Genomic DNA, 22224 nt, shown 5'->3' on the forward strand with positions numbered 1-22224 from the left:
GCCAGAGTTTTGACTGAAACCATTAGTTTGTGGGCAAGTTGATGGACACTCCTAAGATTATGTTTTGTTAGATTGGAGTTTTGGCAGCTAGTCACCACCCCGTATTCCCATAAACATTTTTAAATAAACAAGTCTCTTTGAATCCCTTAGCCAAGGGAAAACAAAATGAGTACTTTGAACATCATAGATTTTCTCTTACTTGAACCTCTACGTAAGATCCCAGCCCTCACTAGGCTCTTTGTACCATAGTAATTTATAACTCAGCAACAGAGAACTAATATAATACCATACATAACCCCTTTGGAAATCTCCCAGCTTTATGTGCAGTTAAATAAATAGTTCCAACTGTGTAATTAAGAAAATTAAATTTCATGGAAAAAAATTACATTTTATCGAAGTTTTCTCAATGCATTATTTGTTACAATTTTATTACTTTTCTATTTCTTCCCAAATAAGGGGATTATTAAAATCAACTTCCACTCAGAACAATATTTTTTTATGCATAGACACAATCTAGCTTTTGGGTTTCAAGTTCAGTGTAAATCACATTCAACACTAACTCTCCTGGACAAGTTTGAGGAAGAACAGCTTTTGGACCACCCCCATGGCCAATTTTCATTTTTAATTTTGTCTCACTGTGGATATTTCATCATGTCCTGAAGTATCTTTTTGACTGCTACCACCCACACATGTCACATAAGTAATACTAATTAAAATAGTATATGCATTTATAATCCAGTTTCTCCTCAGAAATAAAAAGCAATAAGAGAGTCTTGAAAAATACACTTACTCTCAACATTCTCTACTTTATTCAGAACAGAGGAGAGACACAATAAATGATGTTAATAAAGCTATTTCTTCTGGCAATATGAACACAGTAGGTTTGACAAATTGTAATACTATAGCCAATGGCAAATAATGCTGCCCCACTTAGATAATTCTTGATTTTATCACTTACCCTATTTTATATATCTAATTATTTTCTATATGTTATGCATGTCCATTCCACTGCATAGTTTTGAATTTTTTAAATCAGTAAAAATTTTGCATCTTGTGATAAAAGTGTAGAATATATGAGTAGCTCATCTAGGCATGAGTCCCTGTGGTTTCACAATCAGTTCATAACTGTTAATCATATCTATGAGGCAAAATCTAGAACATTCTGTTCCTGGGATAGAGTTTTGTTGTTCCATAATGTCCTAAATCATTTGTTGTGATTAGGATGTGCCCTAGTCTAAGTTCCTCCATATTGTATGAAACAATGGCTTTTCGAGTTGTTTGCCTGAGGTACTTTATTTTAAAAGCATTTCAAAATGTTTGACTCAATTTTGAGGATGAAGGATGTTTGTGCTCCTGGTGAACAAACAAATGCCACCATTTTTCTGGAACAACCCATGCACCACAGACTGATTTGGGAGTACTAAGAATGCAACCCTCCACCCCGCCATGTTGGACTGGATAGAACAAGCAGGAAGGACCTTGTTTGCCCTAGCAATGCTGCTACTAAGGTTTCTAAGAAGCACTTAGCATTTTAAGAAGCTGTCCTAGTCAGAAAAAGATTACAGATACACAATAAAGACAAATTCAGATGGAAAAGACCTTCAAATGGGTCACAGTGTTGGATAAATATATGTAGGCTCGGAAGAGAGAAGAAAGAGAGTATAGAGAGTTATACAAAGACATAAATGGTTTTGAAAAAGTAAAACAAAGTCTTTAAAGAGACAGAGTACAGACAGTCATAGCTTAAAATGAGTAAAGAAATGTAAGACCACGTAAAGATAGAAAATACACAGTGAGTCTGGATTATGTATATTATTGTGTTTTCTTTAAATTTTTTGACTGTGATGAAGCTATGTAACCAATATATATATACTTTAAAGATATCTTGTCTTCAAAATTTGGACCTAAGGATATATTGCTTTGAAAAAGAGGTTCTTCTTTTGCTTCCACAGAGGATGAAAACCTGTGGATTAATTCCAGACTAATGTGGTTTGATGGACCAAGACATCCTGAAAGGTTGCTATGAACACCCCCCAAAGTTACTTCTCCCAACAAAAATCAAGAAGCAGTTGGAAAAAACTACACCCAAATTCCCAAATATTGTTTATAAATGTTTGTTTGCATTTAAAGAAGGATTTGCTGTAGAGATTTGCATTGGTATGGATCTTGGTTTGTTGATACAAATTTAAGGTCAATTTTGTTATGTTTATTTCTGCTCTTGTTTAAGGTATTGTGATTGTGCAGTTCATTTACAAATGTAATGTACAATTAAGAAATATAGATTAATAGGTAATCATCTATAATAGTTAAACTTGTAGTTATGTTATTTAGATTTTCTAGATGTACAGAGATGTATTTCAGATGGCTAGGGATTCTTCTGATCTTTCAAAGAATATGGCATTTAAAATGTTTCAAGATCTCAGGTCTTACCTCACTCAGGATAGTGTTTTCTATTTCCATCCATTTGTACGCAAACTTCAAGAAGTTCTTGTTTTTTACTGCTGAGTAGTACTCTAATATGTATATATTCCATACTTTCTTCATCCATTCTTCTATTGAAGGGCATCTAGGTTGTTTCCAGGTTCTGGCTATTACAAACAATGCTGCTATGAACATAGTTGAGCATATACTTTTGTTGTATGATAGGGCCTCTCTTGGGTATATTCCCAAGAGTGGTATTGCTGGGTCCAGGGGTAGGTTGATCTCGAATTTCCTGAGGAACCGCCACACTGCTTTCCAGAGTGGTTGCACAAGTTTGCATTCCCACCAGCAATGGATGAGTGTACCCCTTTCTCCACACCCTCTCCAGCAAACTCACTCATATTTTGTTTCTAGCCATAATTAAAGGACAGTGAGCTTATAATTTGCAATCCTAGAGAAGCTAAATAAGAAGGTGAATCCAAAGACAAACATATAGGCATCCCCCTGAATATTAACCTTCATCAGGCGATGAAAGGAGACAGAGACAGAGACCCAAATTGGAGCACTGGACAGAAATCTCAAGGTCCAAATCAGGAGCAGAAGGAGGGGGAGCACGAGCAAGGAACTCAGGACCGCGAGGGGTACACCCACATTCTGAGACAATGGGGATGTTCTTTCGGGAATTCACCAAGGCCAGCTGGCCTGAAAAAGCATGGGATAAAACCGGACTTGCTGAACATAGCGGACAATGAGGACTACAGAGAACTCAAGAACAATGGCAATGGGTTTTTGATCCTACTGCACGTGCTGGCTTTGGGGGGGCCTGGGCGGTTTGGATGCTCAACTTACTAAACCTGGATGGAGGTGGGCTGTCCTTGGACTTCCCACAGGTCAGGGAACCCTGATGGCTCTTCAAGCTGATGAGGGAGAGGGACTTAATCGGGGGAGGGGGAGGGAAATGGGAGGCAGTGGCGGGGAGGAGGCAGAAATCCTCAATAAATAAATAAATTTAAAAAAAAAAAGATCTCAGGTCTTTTCATGACAATGAGACACATTTTCTCCTGGCAGCACCTACTTCAAGAGGATAGGCATCAAAGAGACTCCTTGTGAAGTTTGGGCAAGAAACTGCTCTTGCCTGGACTGCTTGATGTTATGCCGTATAAACTGGACATGCAGAACCCACAGAGAAATGACTCTGGACTTGCCTAAAGCTGAGACAATTATTCAGGTTCCTGCTTCATGAAAGAAACTGCCAAACATTCTGCAGGACACAGAAGAAAGTGACTGACAAACTGCCAATATAGGCAGAACTTTCTTTGAAATTCCTGCTTCAAGGAAAAGTCTGCCAGATACTGTGGGGCTGTAGACTGAAGATGGGTGCCCACAATGGTACAGAACTTTGGGTGACTGTCTGGGCAGTGAGATGTCTCTGTAAATTCTAGATTTTTGGAAGTTGCTTAAATGTACTTACTGTTTACTTAGGAAATATTATATCCTTCTGTAGTCTTTGATGGAATTGAAGAATAGTTATAAGTTTCTTTAGTTATGATAAAAGATAAAGTAGATATAAATATTGTAGCTATCATTCTTGCTTGATACATGTTTGCTATACATAATTTTACTATATTAAAGTTAAAACCTTCCTTTTATTTAAACAGAAAAGGGGAGGTGGTGTGGGATTCCCCTTTGTAAGCTGTGATTATATTAATTAATAAAGAACTGCTTTGAGCCTATGGCAAGGCAAAACAGAACTAGGCAAGGAAAACTAAACTGAATGCTGGGAGAAAGAGGGCAGAGGAGAAGCCCTGTCACTCCACCAGAGAGTGACAGACACTGGATAGAACTTTACCTGGTAAGCCACAACCATGTGGTGATACACAGATTAATTGAGATGGGTTAGATTAGGATGTAAGAGTTAGCCAGAAATATGCTTAAGCTATTGTCCAAACAGTATTGCGAATAATATGGTTTCTGTGTGATTATTTCAGGGCTGAGCAGCTGGGAACAAGCAAGCAGCCTCCCTACAACACAACCCTACAAATTTATCAGAACCAATTGCGACAGTATAGGCACCTGCGTGTATTAAAATCATAACAGGGAAAACAGGCCCAACAATGTCCCCTACACAATAGACCAAAGAAAGGGTATAATTCTCCAACTTGGATCACATAGAATAATGGGTTTTTAGCACTATGATCATGACAGCCCCAAACTGATTTTTCTTCTGATAATTGTTACACCCATTGAAGATCTACACGCAGAGAACTCCAGACTATCCAAAAAGCTTTGGTCTGTCTAGGTTCCCTGTAGCCCATTCATAGGCTTCTACCAATCCACTTACTCTGCAGCCTTGACCCTAACCCGTTATTCCTGCTCCTACCTAGTTCTGTCCCTTTGCTTCACCCTGACTCCCACAGCCCCAGTAGCAGCTTCTTCCCTGAGGATGGTTGATACTAATTCTATTGTATCTCTCTCCACTGACACCTCTTAAAATCTACTATAGCTTCTTTAGCTGGAACTCATTCTATAACCTATGTACATTCACATATACATGTACTCTGTGATATGAAAGTTAATATTAGCAATCTAGATTGAAATAAAGGACTCTACATCCACCTCATACAGATTAGCAGGGTTGACAGGACTCCTTGGCAAATTAACAACAATGAAGCCACCGTACCTTGTGACTATGAAGAGGAGCCTTAATTAACTCTGTTGCATATGAAAATGAGTAAAGTGATAAAATAAAGGTAATTAAAGGTAGAGCAAATTTTTAAAAATCTTTTAGCACAGTGAGTTTTTAATGTATTCTTTTGACTATTAAGAACTGTGCTGTTAATAGCACTTGATTAGTAATTGTAGGTTTTAGATAAGAAAATTGGGACTGATTGCATGACAGGAATGACATAGGCAAAAGTAAACTATGACAAAGAGTAGGAAAGTTTTGTGTGCATGCATAGTAAGTCAGTATGTCTCATAAATTTCAGTGTGTATTAAACAAAAACACACTTCAAATTTTAAATTTTTAAGACATCTAAATCTTTGACTTTTAAATATTTTTGAAGGCAATGTTGAAAGCATATAATTCTCAGTCTCTTATGTCATGGTCCCCTTGAAGGCCCCAATCTATAAATTCAGAATAAGGCATGTACAAAATTCCTTTTTGTTTCATCATCAGCACCACTCTGAGTCAGAACCTTTTGGCCTCATAAAAGAAATAATAGCATAACCAGCCTAAAGTCAGCTTGTGAGAAGTCTTAAGTCTAAAATTATAAAATATCAGAGGTCTTTTGCTACAGTCAGATCCATTGTCAGAAATCAACCTCAAGGGTCTTTCTTGTTCTTTCACCTGGATTAACAGATAGGAAGACATAATTAATCTCTTTGCCATAGTTTTTTTTTTTTAACCTAAGGTCCTCAGTGCTAATGCCACTGATATTTCTAACCTATTATTACTGCATAGGGAATTTTTGTGTATAGCAGCATCCCTGGCAAATATCCAGGGATGTTAACAGATGCTAACAGTACGCAGTGGGAAGAACAGAGGTCTTTAGATATTTTATGAGGCCAGGGGTAGAGGATGAAGTTGCCTCAGGTGGGAATCAATGCTTTGTTTGTTGGCACTGATGTTACTTTTTGCACAAAGCTTTGAGTAGCAATTCTCATCTGATATTTGGTACAGCAGACACAGTTATACTCTCCTAAATTTGTAATGTATCATACATGGGGTATTATAGCCTTTTAACCTTGTGCAAGCTGACCAATTGTTGCCTAATCTTATCTCGCTCTTAAATTTCTTCCTGGAAACCACCAGGCAGATGTGAATGCAGTGGTAGTCTGGCTTCCTCCAGGCACATTCCCTAGAACTGGAAGCACAATATGCGTACAGCCTGCACTCCAAGTTCCCACGGGACACTTTCATCCAAAGTTCTCTTGTGGGATGATGAGTCACCAGAATTTGAGCTTGCAGTGTCTGCTGCTAATTCCATGTTTGGGGTTTTTTTTGTGTGTGTATTTCATCATTGTAAGTATCAGCAACTGTTTCAGGCTGACATGCAAGGCAAAGTCATCTTTGTGAAAATTAATGGCACAGAAAAAAAAATTAACACTAGTAATACGAAGGGCCACAATGCAATTGGTATGAAAAAGCAAAACAAATCTTATGTCTGTGTGTGCTTGTGTGTGTGTGTCTCTCTCTGTGTGTGTGTGTGTGTGTGTGTGTGTGTGTGTGCACGTGCTTGTATGGCACAGTATAAAAAAGAGATGGAGCAGTGTGATTAGGTTTATACTAATAGGCAGCTGTCAGATTTGTAAGACTTTCTAGGTAGTTCAAGAAGTGTAGATTGCATTCTAGGAGCAGTGGGAAAACAATTTTAGCATTGTAACTAGACAACGTAGCAGGGAGGAAGCAAGCAGTGGAGGAGATAGAGATCTGATTATCATGGTGAAAATGGACTATAGGGAAATAATAGTAGATGTGGGATTTCATCTAAAAGTTCTTGAGATGCTACAATTGTTCTCAGATGGACCATATTTAGAAACAGGGTATGATGATGAAGGGATATTTTAGAGATAATACTATTTGGACTTTTTAATTTATTGAATACTTAAAAGGGAATAACTAGAATCCAGAATGATTCTTGGGTTTTGCCTTGAGTCATAGGGAATCAGTTCCATCTACTCAGCTGTGAAAGACTTAAGAGAGATAAGAGATTCATCTTAGTAAAATTAAATCTGAGATGCAGTTTAGCTAGTTGTGGGGATATTGAGTGATATATCATCTAAGACTTCCAGGGAAGTATCAGGAATAGAAATGGTGATTTGACTCATGGGTATTCAAGGCTATGGACACAATGAGATGATTAATGAGGAAATGAAAGGAGATGTTCATTTAGGACAAGGCTGAGGCATATGAGTATCCAGAATTTGGGCACACTAAGGAGAGAATGTACTAAAAAGGAATCTGACAGGAAGAAGAAGGAAACAGAATTTGGGTGTAGTCAAATTTTTGGGCGGCCACCAGCTCACAAATAATGACACAGAGACTAATGAATTATGAAAACTTGGCCTTACCATAGGTTTTTTTTTTAACTAGCTCTTGTAGCTTAACCCATTTCTATTCATCTATGTTTTATCACGTGCCATCCTTTCTGCTTCCTCAGGACTCTCTCACACACCTAAGTTTCTCCTCCCACATACTCTCTCTGCTTGAAGTGCCATCCATACGTCCTGACTAGCTATTAGCCATTCATCTTTTTATTACACCAATCACAGCAATATACCTTCACACCATGTATAAATATCCCACAACATTTGGGTGTTAGGGATTTATAACAAAAGGAGACACTTTTTTCTTCTAGTATCCAGCAGGAGTCTTTCTCATGGTGATTTCTGACACACTTCCAGGAGCCATTTCATTCCAGAAGATGTAAGCAGATGGTTTATGCGAGAACATTGATGTTTTCTAAAGGGACTAAACCTGAGCAGAGCACTCACAATTTAGCACATCTTGGAGCTCTTACCAGATTAATGCAGTGACTGCTTCTTATCTATGACCTCATACTGTTTGATTCTGGTCCTCAAGTCTAAGCAACCGTCATTTTCCGAGAACTATTATAGAAGAATGTTCTATTAATATATACACATAAAATTTACACGACTATACAAAGAAAGCATATGCCACCTGAATATGAGACATCCCAACTTTAAGTTGTTGAGTACTTGAGCATCATGCCTATCCTTCAATTGATATTTTGTGATTGCCAGTACTGAGGACAATAGAAGACTAGCTAAAATGTTCTCCATTTCAAGGAGACAGGAATATAGAAAACAAGAGAAAAATTATCTATGCGGTTTTCGTATGCTTGAATGTAGCTGCACAAAAGTTAATGATCTTTATTGGAGTGGAGAATACAGAGTTTTCAAAACCATTCAGCACTAAGTCTGATAATGGAGTTCTTGTTCCAGTTAAGTAAACAAAGCATCTTATCTTAGTTTTATTGAATTAAAAGCAGAACTACCCAAGCTGCTATTTCAGAGTGTATTAATAGTTGTGGACCTAAAAAGCTCGCTCCGTGTATCTGAACGATTGTGTTCCATGTGATCATTCAGCCTGATAAGAAGAAAAATGACTGGCATCTTGCATTGTCAGCAAGCTAGTCATGCTCACGTGTTAGGCTAGAGCAGTAAAAATGTGTTTTATGGTACAAATAAACTTTCTATGCTGTCTATAACATTACTCCCAAGCCGTGACTTTTGAGATAAAATTTGACTCTTTTGTTCACTGGGTGCTCTTTGCATTTCAGCATCATCAAGGTTAACATTTCATATGAGTACAGCTGAGAGTTCATCTGTTTTCTTCACTAGGTTTATAAAATGTCTGATCAATAATCATTTCTTGGCTACATTATAGACTTCAACAGTCTTAAAATGGTTAATGCCGTGACACATGCTGAAAAGATGAGCGATTAAGCTGAGGCAACGTATTATAATAAAAAAATAAACTCTCACATTCTAAGAGATTGGGACTTTTACAGCTGAGTCAATAATTCCCCCTGAGGTAACTCCAGATTGCTGCCCTACTGTGGACTCAGTCTGCTTGTTTCGTCTGCCTTTCAGAGAACAACGTAACCACCAATCTTCCTTGCCTGGACTTTTCCCTATGATTACCTTTTACAATCTAAACTAATGCAATCTTGTAATTTTATTTTGTGTGTGTTTTTTTTGAGACAGGGTTTCTCTATCACTTTGGAGCCTGTTCTAGAGCTATCTCTTATAGACCAGGCTGGCCTTGAACTCACAGACATCTGCCAGCCTCTGCCTCTCCACTGCTGGGACTAAAAGTGTGTGTCACCACCATCCAGCTGTATCTTAAATTACATATTCATCCATCTTCTTGACCCAAGAGAAATGCATGTGTGTTTGTGTGTATGTTATGATAATCATTTTCTGGAAATAGCAAATATAGGTTGAAAACAACCTTATAAAATAAATATTCACAAAAAAAATGCTGAACAAAACCTATAGGTGTTGGTTGATAAACAAGGTTTGTTTTACTCTTTGTTGTCTGGGTCAACTGGATTTAGTGACTTGATCCTTTATAAAACTCTTGAATACTTTTGTACAGTATCCCTCATTCCATGTGATTCTTGTAGTGCTGTTGAAAAAAGAGAAAGCAGTACACATTGCTAGGGACAGACACAGAGAAAGATTCATAAGACAACCTTTAATAGGCACAGATTAAGACTCCTTTGATAACGGGAGCCTTAAAAGTTCTAGCCTTTAAGACTCCCTTTCAGGGTTCAAGACAACATGAGTATCTAAAGGGTGCTAAAAACATGAAGGTAAACATCTGAGCAGTAAGAAATCTACTCACAAGAACCATCTGTCCATGTGTCTTTATTTTTCTCTCTTCCATCTATCATTTCTCATTGTTCCACCCCTTATGTATTCTCCTTGTTATACATTGTTCTTAGTTCTACATTGTTCTTCTTTGTTCTACCCATTACAAATGTTCCCAGTCATGTATATCCTTAAAACCAGTAATTCCCCAGCCCTAGCAAATTCCAGGGCCTGAATTCTTCTGCCCCATAAAAAAATCAGATAAGAGTTTTCACACACCCACATATACATGGGAGGGGCTAGTACGTGTCTGGTGAACTCTTTAATGGAGAAAGTTAGTTAAGAAAGGAATTAAATCATCAGGGGATTCTAGATGGGAAGGTTAGTGCATTGCACTACATTTTTAGGTGGTTAGAAAGATTCATTTTCAGTACAATTATGAATAGGACACAGATTGTATTTTGTTTGCTTGTTTTTGTTTTAAATCAGTGCACTGTTTCTTTTCTTCTAGGAAACATGGAGGTAACCAGGTAGGTGACCATGTAACCTAGGTAAACAGGGGGAAGCTGATGACTCTTAATCAGATAGCACATACACCAGACTGTGCAGTTTCTACGGGCCTAGTTCTGGAGTTAGACTTACTGCTCTAAGAGAAGAAGAGAGCCAAGCCTCTGAATCATCAGGTCTGGGCTATGCTGTTATCAGCCATTCTGATCATGGGTGTTGTGGGTCTTTCTCTGGGTAGCAGTTAATTATCTCTTCGGCTGTCCTTGAGAGTCCTGAACTAAAATCATCCGCAAAGTGAGGTGAAAGTGAGTATAAGGAGTTAGGAATCTTTAGAGTGAGGTAAAAACAGGGCAGCAACGTGGGCAAATAGTAATTCTATGTCCTTGGAGATCTGTGAATATCTTAAGTGGGATGCTCTTTGCCTGGATTCTAAACACTGGCCAAATGCCTGTTGATAAAGATAATTGCAGAAAGGCAGCTCTCTGCATTTACTTAGGAAGAGAGATGGGGGGCTGGCAGTGGGAAACTGTTTTGAACTAGGGAATTAATTCCCAAACATGTAACAGAGAGTTCAGTTACAGGAAAAAAAAATCTAGAGCAAAAGACAGCTACTTTATTCACCAAAAAGTCTTGCCTTTTGATTTGGCATCTACCAGACCCCTTGATTCTATAGGTCTCTCGTGAAAAGATGGCTGAGCAATTACTTGCCACTTGTAGCATTATGACCGATAAGACAACATACATGGGGAGGGTGAAGTAGAGAATTCAAATCAGTGTCCACTCCTGGTTAAATGACATGGGGGCGGGGAGGATGTTATTTCTTTCCTTAATGAGACATTAATGCAGTATTAGTGACTCAGTGTTTTATTACTAATGTGTTAAGTCTATGCATTAAATAATTTTAAAAGTAAAAGTGCTGGAAATAAGACTAATTTTTACCCAGTTAACATAAATGTGCATAAACACCTGAAAGCCTGGAGGAAGGCATGGGCCTGGAAAGTGATGTCATGTGTCCTTGCTTGAAATTATATCCTATGTCTGCCCACAGCCACCACCTAAGTTGAGACCTATGTATCCCCCCAAAGGACTGCTTCATGTTCTGATCTGTTGCATAGACCCTTATGATTTTGGGATAACTTTTCATGTTTTCTTACCTCTGTCTGGTCAAGTTTGCATATATTATCATCTCAGTCTCTCATGATTTTTTCCTTTCCTAGTAAATATGTTGGCCATGTTTGTTGTGTCTGGGATGAAGATGGCTTGCTTAATGCACTAAGGGAGTTGGTCTTACAGACTTGAGCAGAATGCTTTCACTAAATAAGATAAGTCTTAGCAGTTTATCAGACTGGGAAGGGTCTTTACTTCGAAGTATCATATTTTGAGGGAATAAGAAACATATCAAATTTTGTACATCTTTTCTCTTATACTGAAATTTAAGTACTATGTCATGTACAGTAAGTCCCTGTGCTTTATAATATTAGAGACTTGGGGCCTCTAGACATTTTTCACTTGCGTAGCACACAATCAAGGACCAAGAGAATAAATATGCCATCAATTTTCTTGCAGCACTTTTGATTACTGATTTTTTTTTTTTTTGGCATATACAATGGCCACTTGTGGTAAATTACTTCTGTGATCACTGCCTGGACCTAATGTGGTTTTCTCAGGGACCAAAGTAGATGTGAAATACTTCTTCCCACAGCCGTATCTTGAGGGTATTGATCTTTTCTTTCTTTCTTTTTGCTGAGGTTCTGTCTCCCCCATTATTCGGCGATGATTTCATTTGGATCACCTTCATGTGTATATGTATTTTAGGAAGCTCCTACTATATTAGGTTTCCATACCCTTTCTCAGATGGCCCTTAATTTTAGCTCTCTCTTCCCATATTCCCTCTCTTCCCTTCCTCCACTTGCTCCTCCCATTCCAGCTCCTCCTTCAATCCATCCATAACTATTCTATTTCCTTTTCCTAATGAGATCTGTCCTTCCGGGCCCTTACTCTAAACCTAGCCTCTGGAGCTCTACAGATTGTAGATTGGTTATCATTTCATTTTTTCCAAGCATCAGAACTGCAAAAATGGAGAAGTTTATGTGCTTGTTTTGACTCATAATAAAATACATAATTTGAAATACGAAAGATGTATCTATGTTCTTTCTCAGGACATGTAAAAATTTCCAAAAACACATGATTTTTTTTTTCTCAACATGAGCATTCTTTCTTTAAACTGAGTAAAGAAAACAGTCTGATGCCCGCCATCCAGGATGGAATGCCAGGTTACAATCAGGAGTGAAATTATCCCTGCCCTCCAGGTGGTTATAGTCCAGAGAGAGGAGGCAGAACATAGAAAGGATACACTCCGCAACCTATTTGAATGAACAGGATGAAAACTGAGAATCCTTCTGCAGGATGCAGTGAATCTGGCTCTTGAAGATGGAAACTTCACACTGCATTCTGTTGCACATGAGAAGAACAGATTGCTGATTGTTTTGGGTTAGGATTTTTTTCTTAAGCAAAGTGTTTTTGAAATGTTGCCTGAAATTCAAATGAAAATTTTGCATAAAATATCTGGGCTTCAGAGAGAAAACAGCATAAATGTTTGGCACCCTAAGTGCCTATTGTTGTGTGGTTAGGAATCTGTAATGTCTCCTTGGTCTACTCTTGAAGGGAAAGATTTCTATCTCCTATTGAAATGGAAAACTCTCACTGAACTCCACAGTTGTCTCTCCTGCTTTAAGCTCCCAGCTTATTTTTCCCTTGCTCTTTCAAAATGCATGTTGTATGTACAAATTACTAGGTATGTGTGCTAAAATGTAGGCATGAATGGTACAGTGTGGGATTGTTAAGATACGTTTTACCTAAATAGCATTTCTATGGGAAAAAAAAGTTAACCATGGTATTTTATTTCCTAGACCAAGAAAAGTTGCTACATTTATTTTAACTCCATATCTTTTGAAGAATGTGTTCTTAATGTCTTGTTAAGATTTTTTGCACTAGAAATTACAATTCCAAATATCATTTTTAAAGCCCAAGTTTTTTCCAATTTTTACTTTCGTTATGCTTCATCCTCCATGGGATGCCAATTTTACTTTGTAGAAGAAACAAAGAGCTCATTCATTTCTATATCCATGGTAGTCATTGTATTCTGCAGTCTGATAATTAAGTCTAATAATTACTTAACTTTATAAGCATGTGTCTACATATATGTAAGGGGTATAATAAACTCACTGCTTTCTGGTTACCTGCGTTTTCCCAGCACTGTTAAAATAAATCTAGAGATAGTAATCCTCCTTGTTCTCTGAGGGAAGAAGAGACAAACTCAAACCCAAGGTTCTCCATGGTTTAACAGGACCCACAGTCCACCAAAAAATATGTAAGAGACAGAGTATTGTAGAAGGCTACCTACACAGTTAGCAGGTTTTTGCACATCTTTTGTGGCTATAAAACCAGCAGAAGCATTCTCTGTACAGATTTCCTTCAATTCTTTTATTTGGATATCTGGACAAATATAGCAAGCTGAAGGCTCTCGAGTCCAGTCCAAGAATTTTCTTGACTTTGGCACCAAAATTTTCTTAATGAATAAGTAAGTATCCTGTAGCCTTGATGTTATGGGATTCTATGTACAGGGGATCAAGTAAATAATTAGATGTGGTCCCTTCTTGCTTGTAGCTTACAATCAAGTAGAAAATATTTTTAGTGAAGTCATGATACAAATAACTGATTGCATGCTGTTTGAGCAGACACTGCTCTGCGAGTGAAGAACTAAGAACTTGGCTGGGTTGCTTAAATTGGTAATCACTGTTGGTGGAGCAAACTTATGGTGATTAATCTGGGAAAGATAGACTGTGAAGTGTACAGGGAGGGCTTCTTTGGAAGAGGGGAGAACTTGTACAGAACTCCTATTATTGCAGGAGGATTTGAGGACCTAGAAGACCTCAAGCCAGAGGTCAGGAGGAGATGGTATGATATGATCCTGGAAAAAAAACAGAATATCAGAACATAAATTTAATCTTTAGGAATTTGAGAGACTTACTTCAAGATGAATGAAAAACTACCATAGACTTTTAAAAAGGTATTATTAAGAAAAAAAGTTGGATACATGCATATATTTATATTAAAATAAAGTATCCTATAAAAGGTCAACAATGACCCTCCCAAACAACCCCTGCTAACAAGAAGTTGAGTGCCAGGATCTGGTTGCTTTATTTTATAGTTGTTGGCTAGTGAGATCCTATAGACTCCCCAGACACTACATGCTATTGCAAATGTTCTTGGTGAACCTCCAAAATGAGATGGCAAGAACATACCACACATTTGAATCCTAGAACATTGAGAAATAAAGTTGATACTTACCTGGAAACCTCGCCCTTCGTAGCTAGCCTTAAAAGTGCTACAGGGCACTGTGTACTTTCCACAGGAGAAAAGTAATAAACATTTTTACCCAGCTGTGAACTATGCAATAATGACAGGACCGGCAAGACATGCCCACTGATGCTATAGTAGCATCAATGTCATGGGAGCAACCAATCACTTTTTGAAAATATTTAAGTTCTGCCTCACAAAATGGAACACAGACGTGGCACCCTTCTCAGGGACAAGAAACTATGGCTAGATAGGTCTAGGGATGAACCCACTACTATGATTCTGCTAATGGAAATACTACTAAATTAATTTTTACTGACTTACTTTTCTCATGGATCAGCATGTCACACAACCCTTACCAGAGGAGTTTCTTTTTGCAGCAGATGGTAATTAATGTGGGGACCCACGGGTGACCGACTGTATAGAGCGACGTAGCTTGAAAGGTTCAACCCCAAGTGTGAATTTTTTTTTATCACCACCCTTCCTCCAGGGCGAAGGGACTAGTACAGAAGTGAGCTCAGAAAGACTGTAAGAGCAAGAGGTAGTGAGTGAGTGGATACAACGCAACAAGAGTGCCGTTGTACATGTTAACTCACAATGGCTGTGACACACGCCTAGGCGTGTGCAAGCTCAAGCCAGACCAAAATCCCAGTAAGGTTGGGGGAGGTGGGCATGAAGTCCCAATCCCAGCTAAGGAGTCGTTGGCAATGGGTAGCTTCTGTGAGAGGACAGTCAGCCTTGTTTCATAGTAGGGGCCTTTGCGGGTCAACTGCACTCCAGCAGAAGTCCAGAGTGTAAGAGCAGCACAAAGTGGATTTAGTTGTTTTAAGAGTGGGAGGAGGGAAGGGGAAAGAATGAATGCAGAGACAGGGGCTTAGGAAAGGAAGCATGGAAGGGAGGTGGGGAAAACTGGGGGAGGGTATATATGATTAAAATATACTGTCTGAACCAGTAATAAAACTAATAAAAACAAAAATTGGGGTGAGGTGATGTCCACAGCTTCCCAGATACTTTCTAACCTTACAATTCATACACTTTCTAATCCAATTTTACTTTTAAATAGCATCTATACATATATTTATATTAAAGACTATGATGATGGTTCTTTGTAGACATAAATTTTCAAGTAGGTTAATGTTGCTAAAAAATAGAAAAATGTATTATTTCTATAATGAAAAATTTTCTTACACTCTTTGCCTTTCTTAATCTGAAACCCTACCCCTTCTGAGAAAAAAAAAGTATTTTAGTGCCTACCCTGAAATATCTTACTGTATTTATTTTTATATTTAAACTTGTCTTGGTTCTCAAGAAAAAACTATAAATTTCTTTCCTGTTCAAATAATGTAGTCCTTTGGTAGTTTCTGTATGGTTTTTTGTGATTTTTGCTTTACATCCTCATACTTAGGAAATGAGATGGTAGAATCCATACGGGAACTTGCGGACATTCGTCCCCACAACATCAGACAAATGGGGTCTCGTACATTTACTTATTGTTTTCCCTACCTTAGGCCCCACGTTTACTCTCCCTTATCACTTGTAGATTCAGGTTTGTGTAAACAGATGGTTACCAAAAAAACTGTGCTTGACTCTGCTCCTGTGTGTCTAAAATCCATTTTGGGTTTTTTTGTTTGTTTGATTGATTGATTGATTGATTTTTTTTTCCTATAGCTTTCTCAGACTTTATGTGGAAATTCCTGCCAAACATTCAGAGGATATTTGTAAATGGAAGTTTCTGTCCCATCTGGGCCCAGAGCCATTCAGTCCCAACGAAACACACAGAGGTTGGCCTATTCACTCAGGCTTATTATTAACTAACTCTTACAACTATATTAAGCCATATTTCTTGTCCATGTGTAGCCACCTGGTTTGTACCTTTTCTCGGGGCGGCACTCTCATATTTCTTCCTCTAGGTCTGGATAATGACTGAGTCTCTGCCTTTCCTCTTCCCAGAATTCTCTTGGTCTGGTTGCCTCACATACTTCTTGCCTGGCTTCTGGCCAATCAGCCTTTTGTTAGACCAATACGAGTGACAAATATTAACAATGTACAAAAGCATGATCCCACAGTAAGTTTAGGTAGAAAATAATTGTGTGAGATGTTTACATCTGAGGAAGTGTATCCCTTAGCAGTGGTTGATTGAAAGTAAGAAACCAATAAGAACTTATTTACCAAAGGAATTGGTTCAGCAGAATTTAGTGGGAACTGGAGACTCCCTGGCAACTTATAGGCCAGTTTGGCTAGGTAAGTAGGTATTCTAAATGCAGATCTTTACCTCCCCTTCTCTTTCAACATATTCAACCCCCCAGTCCCATTTCCAGCTCTGCAACAGAAAACCTCCATTCTCCATTCTGCCTACCCCATCTCCAATGGATACCATAGACTTCCCCCTCCTCACTTCCTTCCTCCAACTAGTTGTTTTATCCCAGCCCCCAACTCCACCAGGCACTCCATGGGAACACACAGGCTATTCTGGTGAGAGAATTCAGTAAGTTAACACAGATCTTCAACTCTCCCTCTTTTTCTCCAAGTATAATCAATCCACCAGTCTCATCCCCAGCTCTGTAGCAAACCTTCTGCTATGGCCTCTTATCATTCTTTGCCCCATTCACATCTAACTAACTAGGCAAATCCTGGTGGAACACCCTACTTTACTTTCTCCTGTGAACCCATAACCACCATCTAACAATCACCATTCTGAATTGTCAGTCCCTAATCCCAAGAAATGCATTTTACAGGAAAACAACAATGGGCACTTCTAGTCAAGACAAATTCCCTAGAAGGCAAGACACAGTAACCACACACACCTAAAAAAAAAAGGGAGAAGAAACAAAACAAAAACAGGGAGCAAAACACCCACTCAACAAAGGCAAGACCAGATAACAACAACTAGAATTACAATCTTTCTAATCTCAAATGACTAGACACCAGTAAAAAATCAATAATAGCCAGGAAAGTATGTCCAGACATACTATCACTGAAAGCCCTGAATACTGCAAATTCTAACATAGCTAAAGCACAGGAAAAAGACCTTAAAATAGCCTTTATGAATATGATATAAGTGCTTAAAGAGGAAATGAATAAATCCTTTAAAGACTATTAAAACAGAGACAAAAGGTAGAGGGAAATGAATAAAACTGTTCAAGACCTCAAAGTTGAAATAGTAGCAAAAAATAAAATCAAAAGTGAGAGAAATTAGAAAATGAAAATTGTAGAAATTCAAACAGGAATCACAGAGGCAAGTTTCACCAACAGAATACATGAGATAGAAGAGAGAATCTCATGTATTAAAGACAAAATGGAAGAAAGGACATATCAGTCAAAGGAAATGTCAACTCTCAAAATGTCTTGGTGCAAAACATTCAAGAAATTTTGAACACTATAAAAAAACCAAATTTAAAAATAATAATACTAGGAAAAAAGAATAAACCAGGTCAAAGGCACATGCTTTCAACAAAATCATAGAAGAAAATTTCCATAACATAAACAAAATGCCTATCAAGGCACAAGACGCAAACACAACACATAATAGATTGGACTAGAAATAAAATTAATCTTGGCACATTATAATCAAAACAGTAAACATACAGAACAAAGAAAGAATATTAAAAGCTGCAAAGAAAAAAGACCCAGCAACATATAACGAGAGACCTATTAGAATTACACACAACTTCTTAATGGAGACTGTAAACCCCAAGAAGACCTGGACATTTGTTCTACAGATTCAATGGGACAGCTATGTCCAGCAAAACCTTCAAACACCATAGATGGAGAAGTTAAGGCATTCCATGATAAAACAAAATTGAACAATATCTGCCTATCAATACAGCCTTTCATAAGGTGCTAGAAAGAAAATCTCAACTGAAAGAGGTTAACCACATTTAAGAAAACACAGGAAATAATCCCAGACAAGTAAAGTCAAAAGAAGGAAAGTATATATACATGCTTATGTGCAGTTACACATGTATACCCTGAAAAGAAAATCAACCAACCAAACACAAACAAACAAACAAAAAACAAAAGAACCCAATTTAAAAAAAGGAATTAGCAATTAATGGTTGGTGTGGAAGGTCTTTCTGTCTGTGTGTTGCTTTTCTTGGTTAATGAATAAAGAAACTTCCTTGTTGAGAGGGCAGAACTTAGGTGGGAGGCGAAGATGAAAAGAAGAGCATAATCAGGGATGCAATGAAGCTACCAGAGTCAGAACATGCTGAATCTTTGCCAGCAAGCCACTGCCATGTGGTGATATACAGATTAATGGACATGGGTTAAATTAAGATGTAGGAGTTAGGCAGTAAGAAGCTAGAGCTAATGGGCCAAGCAGTGTTTTAATTAATACAGTTTCTGTGTGATTATTTCAGTGTTAAGCTAGCTAGGCAGCTAGGATGAACAAGTGGACCCCTCCCTCCAACAACTGGTCACTAATATTTCTTAGCATCAGCGTTCTCAATCCCCAATAAAATGACAAAGACTAACAGAATGGGTGTGAAAACAGACTCAATCCTTCTGACGCATCCAAGAAACATACCTTGAAATCAAGAGTAGGCATTACCTCAGGATAAAGGATGTATAGGATATTTCCAGCAAATAGACCGTGAGATTTTTGAGGTTTTTTTTTTTTCTCTCACTCTTTTGAAACCAGCCACCCAGCTCCCAAATAAATATATGGAGACTTTCTATGAATGCTTTGGCTTAGCTTGGTTTGTTTCTAGCCAACTTTCCTAACTTAAATTATCCTGTTTCATTTTGCCTCTGGGCTTTTTATTTTTCTTTATTCTATATAATCTTTCTTTCCTTCTTAATTCTTGGCTGACTTGCTGGCTTGTTGCGTGGCTGGCCCCTGGTGTCCTCATTTCCTCACCTTTTCTTGCTTCTCTCTCTCTTCCCTAGATTTCTCCTCCTATTTATTCTCTCTGCCCAACAGCCCCACCTGTTTTTCACTCATACCTAGATATTGGCCATTCAGCTCTTCATTAGACTAATAAGGCATTTTACAGAGGCAAAATAACACAGTTTTGCAGAGTGAAGGAAATGCAACATAAAGGAATCCAACACATCTTTGCATTATTAAATAAATATCCCACAGCATAAACAATTGTAACATATCTTAAACTGATATTCTACAACAAGGCCTAACAAGCAAGCTGGCATAGATTTTTAATTTCTAACAAAATAGTCTTTAAACCAAAACTAATCAGCATAAATAAGGAAGGATACTGCATTCTCATCAAAGAGAAAATCCAGTAAGAGGCTATTGCAGTTCTTAACATCTGTGCCCCCGAATACAAGCACATCCAAGTCTGTAAAGGAAACATTATTACAGCATAAATCACATATTGATCCTCACAGACAGGCTTCAATGTCCTACTCTCACAGACAGACATGCTATTGTGAAAAAACTAAATGGAAAAATGTTGGTGATAACTGATGTTATAAACCAAATAATCTATTTAGAACAGATTATTTATTTATAACATATTTACAGAAAATTTCACCCAAATGCACGGGAATGTACCTTCTTCTCAGCACTTCTTGGAACCATCTCTGAAATTTGCCCAATACTTTGAATCAAAGTCTCAACAGATATAAGAAAATTGAAATAAAACTATCTTGTCCCACCACCAAAGATTAAAGCTAAGTATCATTAACAAGAGAAAAAAACAAAAAGCTTACAAACTCATGAAAACTGAATAACTCATTACTGAATGAAAAAGTGGCTTAATACGGAAATCAGAAAAAAATTAAAGACTTTCTAGAATTGAATGAAAATGAATACACAACATACCCAAATTTATGGTACACAATGAAGGCAGTTCTAAGAGGTAAGAAAACACACTAAGTGCCTCACACAAGCAACTTAATAGTGCATCTGAAAACTCTAGACAAAAAAAAAGAAATCACATCCAAAAAGAGCAGAAGGCAAGAAATGATCAAAATCAGGATGAAATAAATAATACAGAAACAAAAAATACTACTAAAAAATTAAAAAAACAACAAAACAGAGAGTTGGTTCTTTGAGAAAAATCCACAGAATTAACAAACCCTTACCCAAATTAGATAAAAGGTGACAAAGAATTCAAAATTAGGAATTAAAAAGGGAGACATAACAACAGACACCGAGGAAATACAAAGATTCACAAGGACACATTTAAAAAACTTGTACCAAATGAAAAATCTGAAATAAATTGATAATTTTTTCATTAAGTACCACATGCCAATCTTAAATTAATATCAGATAAGCAATTTAAATAGCTTTATAACTACTAGTGACATAGAATCATTCATTAGAGACTCTCAACCAAAAGATGCCCAAGGACATTTGATTTTATAATGGAATTCTACCAGACTTTCAAGGAAGAGTTAATATTAATACTCCTCAAATTATTTCACAAAATAGGAACAGAAGGAACATTGCCAGATTCATTTATGTGGTCACAGTTACCCTAATATCCAAACAACACAAAGACTCACCCTAAAAAGCAGAGTTACAGACCAACTTCCCTTATGAACATAGATGTAGACATTCTCAATAAAATACTTACAAACTAAATAATAGAACACATAAAAATGATCATCTACCATGATAAAATATACTTCAGTCCAGAGAGGCAGGAATAGTTCAACATACATAAATTGATGTATATATTCTACCATATAAACAAACTGAAACACAAAAACCACATGATCATCTCATTGAATGCAGAAAGGGTCTTAACAGAATAAAACACCCCTTTATGCTTAAAGATTTGGAGGTATTAGGGAGAAAAGAGCCATGTTTCAACATAAGAAATGCAGTTTATAGAAAGCCCATTATCACCATCAAGTTAAAACGGAAATTTAGAGCAATCACACTAAAATCAATAACAAGACAAGATTATCCACTCCCTCCATACCTTTTCAATATAATATTTGAAATCTTAGCTAGAAAAATAAGACAACTTAAGAAAATTAAGGGTATACAAATTGGAAAGCATGAAGTCCAAGCATCTTCATTTGGAAACGATATAATAGTATATATAAGTTTCCCTAAAAATTCTACCAGGGAATTCCAACAGATGATAAACATTTTCAACAAAGAAACTGGATACAAAATTAGCTCATAGAAATCAGTAGACCTTCTATATACAAATGACAAATTGTCTGAGTAAGAAACCAGGGGAGAAACAGTTTTCAATAGCCTCAAATGATATAAAATATATTGGGATAACTCTAACCAAGCAATTTCCATAAAAATTCCAGTATAATTCTTCACTAATATTGAAAGGACAATTTTCAGCTTCTTATGGAAACACAGAATACCCAGGATAGCTAAAACAATCTTGAATAGTAAAAAGAACTGCTGAAGTATCACCTTTCCGTATTTCAAGTTGCATTACAAAGCTACAATAATAAAAACAGCATGGTATTGGCACAAAAGCAAACATATTAATCAATAGAATCAAATTGAAGATCCATACATAAACTCCCATGCCCACGGAAACCAGATTTTTGATAAGTTAAAAACACACACTGGAAAAAAGGTGGCATCTCCAACAAATGGTGCTGGTCAAACTGGATACCTGCATGTAGAAGGATCCAAATACATCTTTACTCATCACC

Source organism: Microtus ochrogaster, linkage group LG10 (genome assembly GCF_000317375.1).
Source record: "Microtus ochrogaster isolate Prairie Vole_2 linkage group LG10, MicOch1.0, whole genome shotgun sequence".
NCBI classification, from domain to species: Eukaryota; Metazoa; Chordata; class Mammalia; order Rodentia; family Cricetidae; genus Microtus; species Microtus ochrogaster.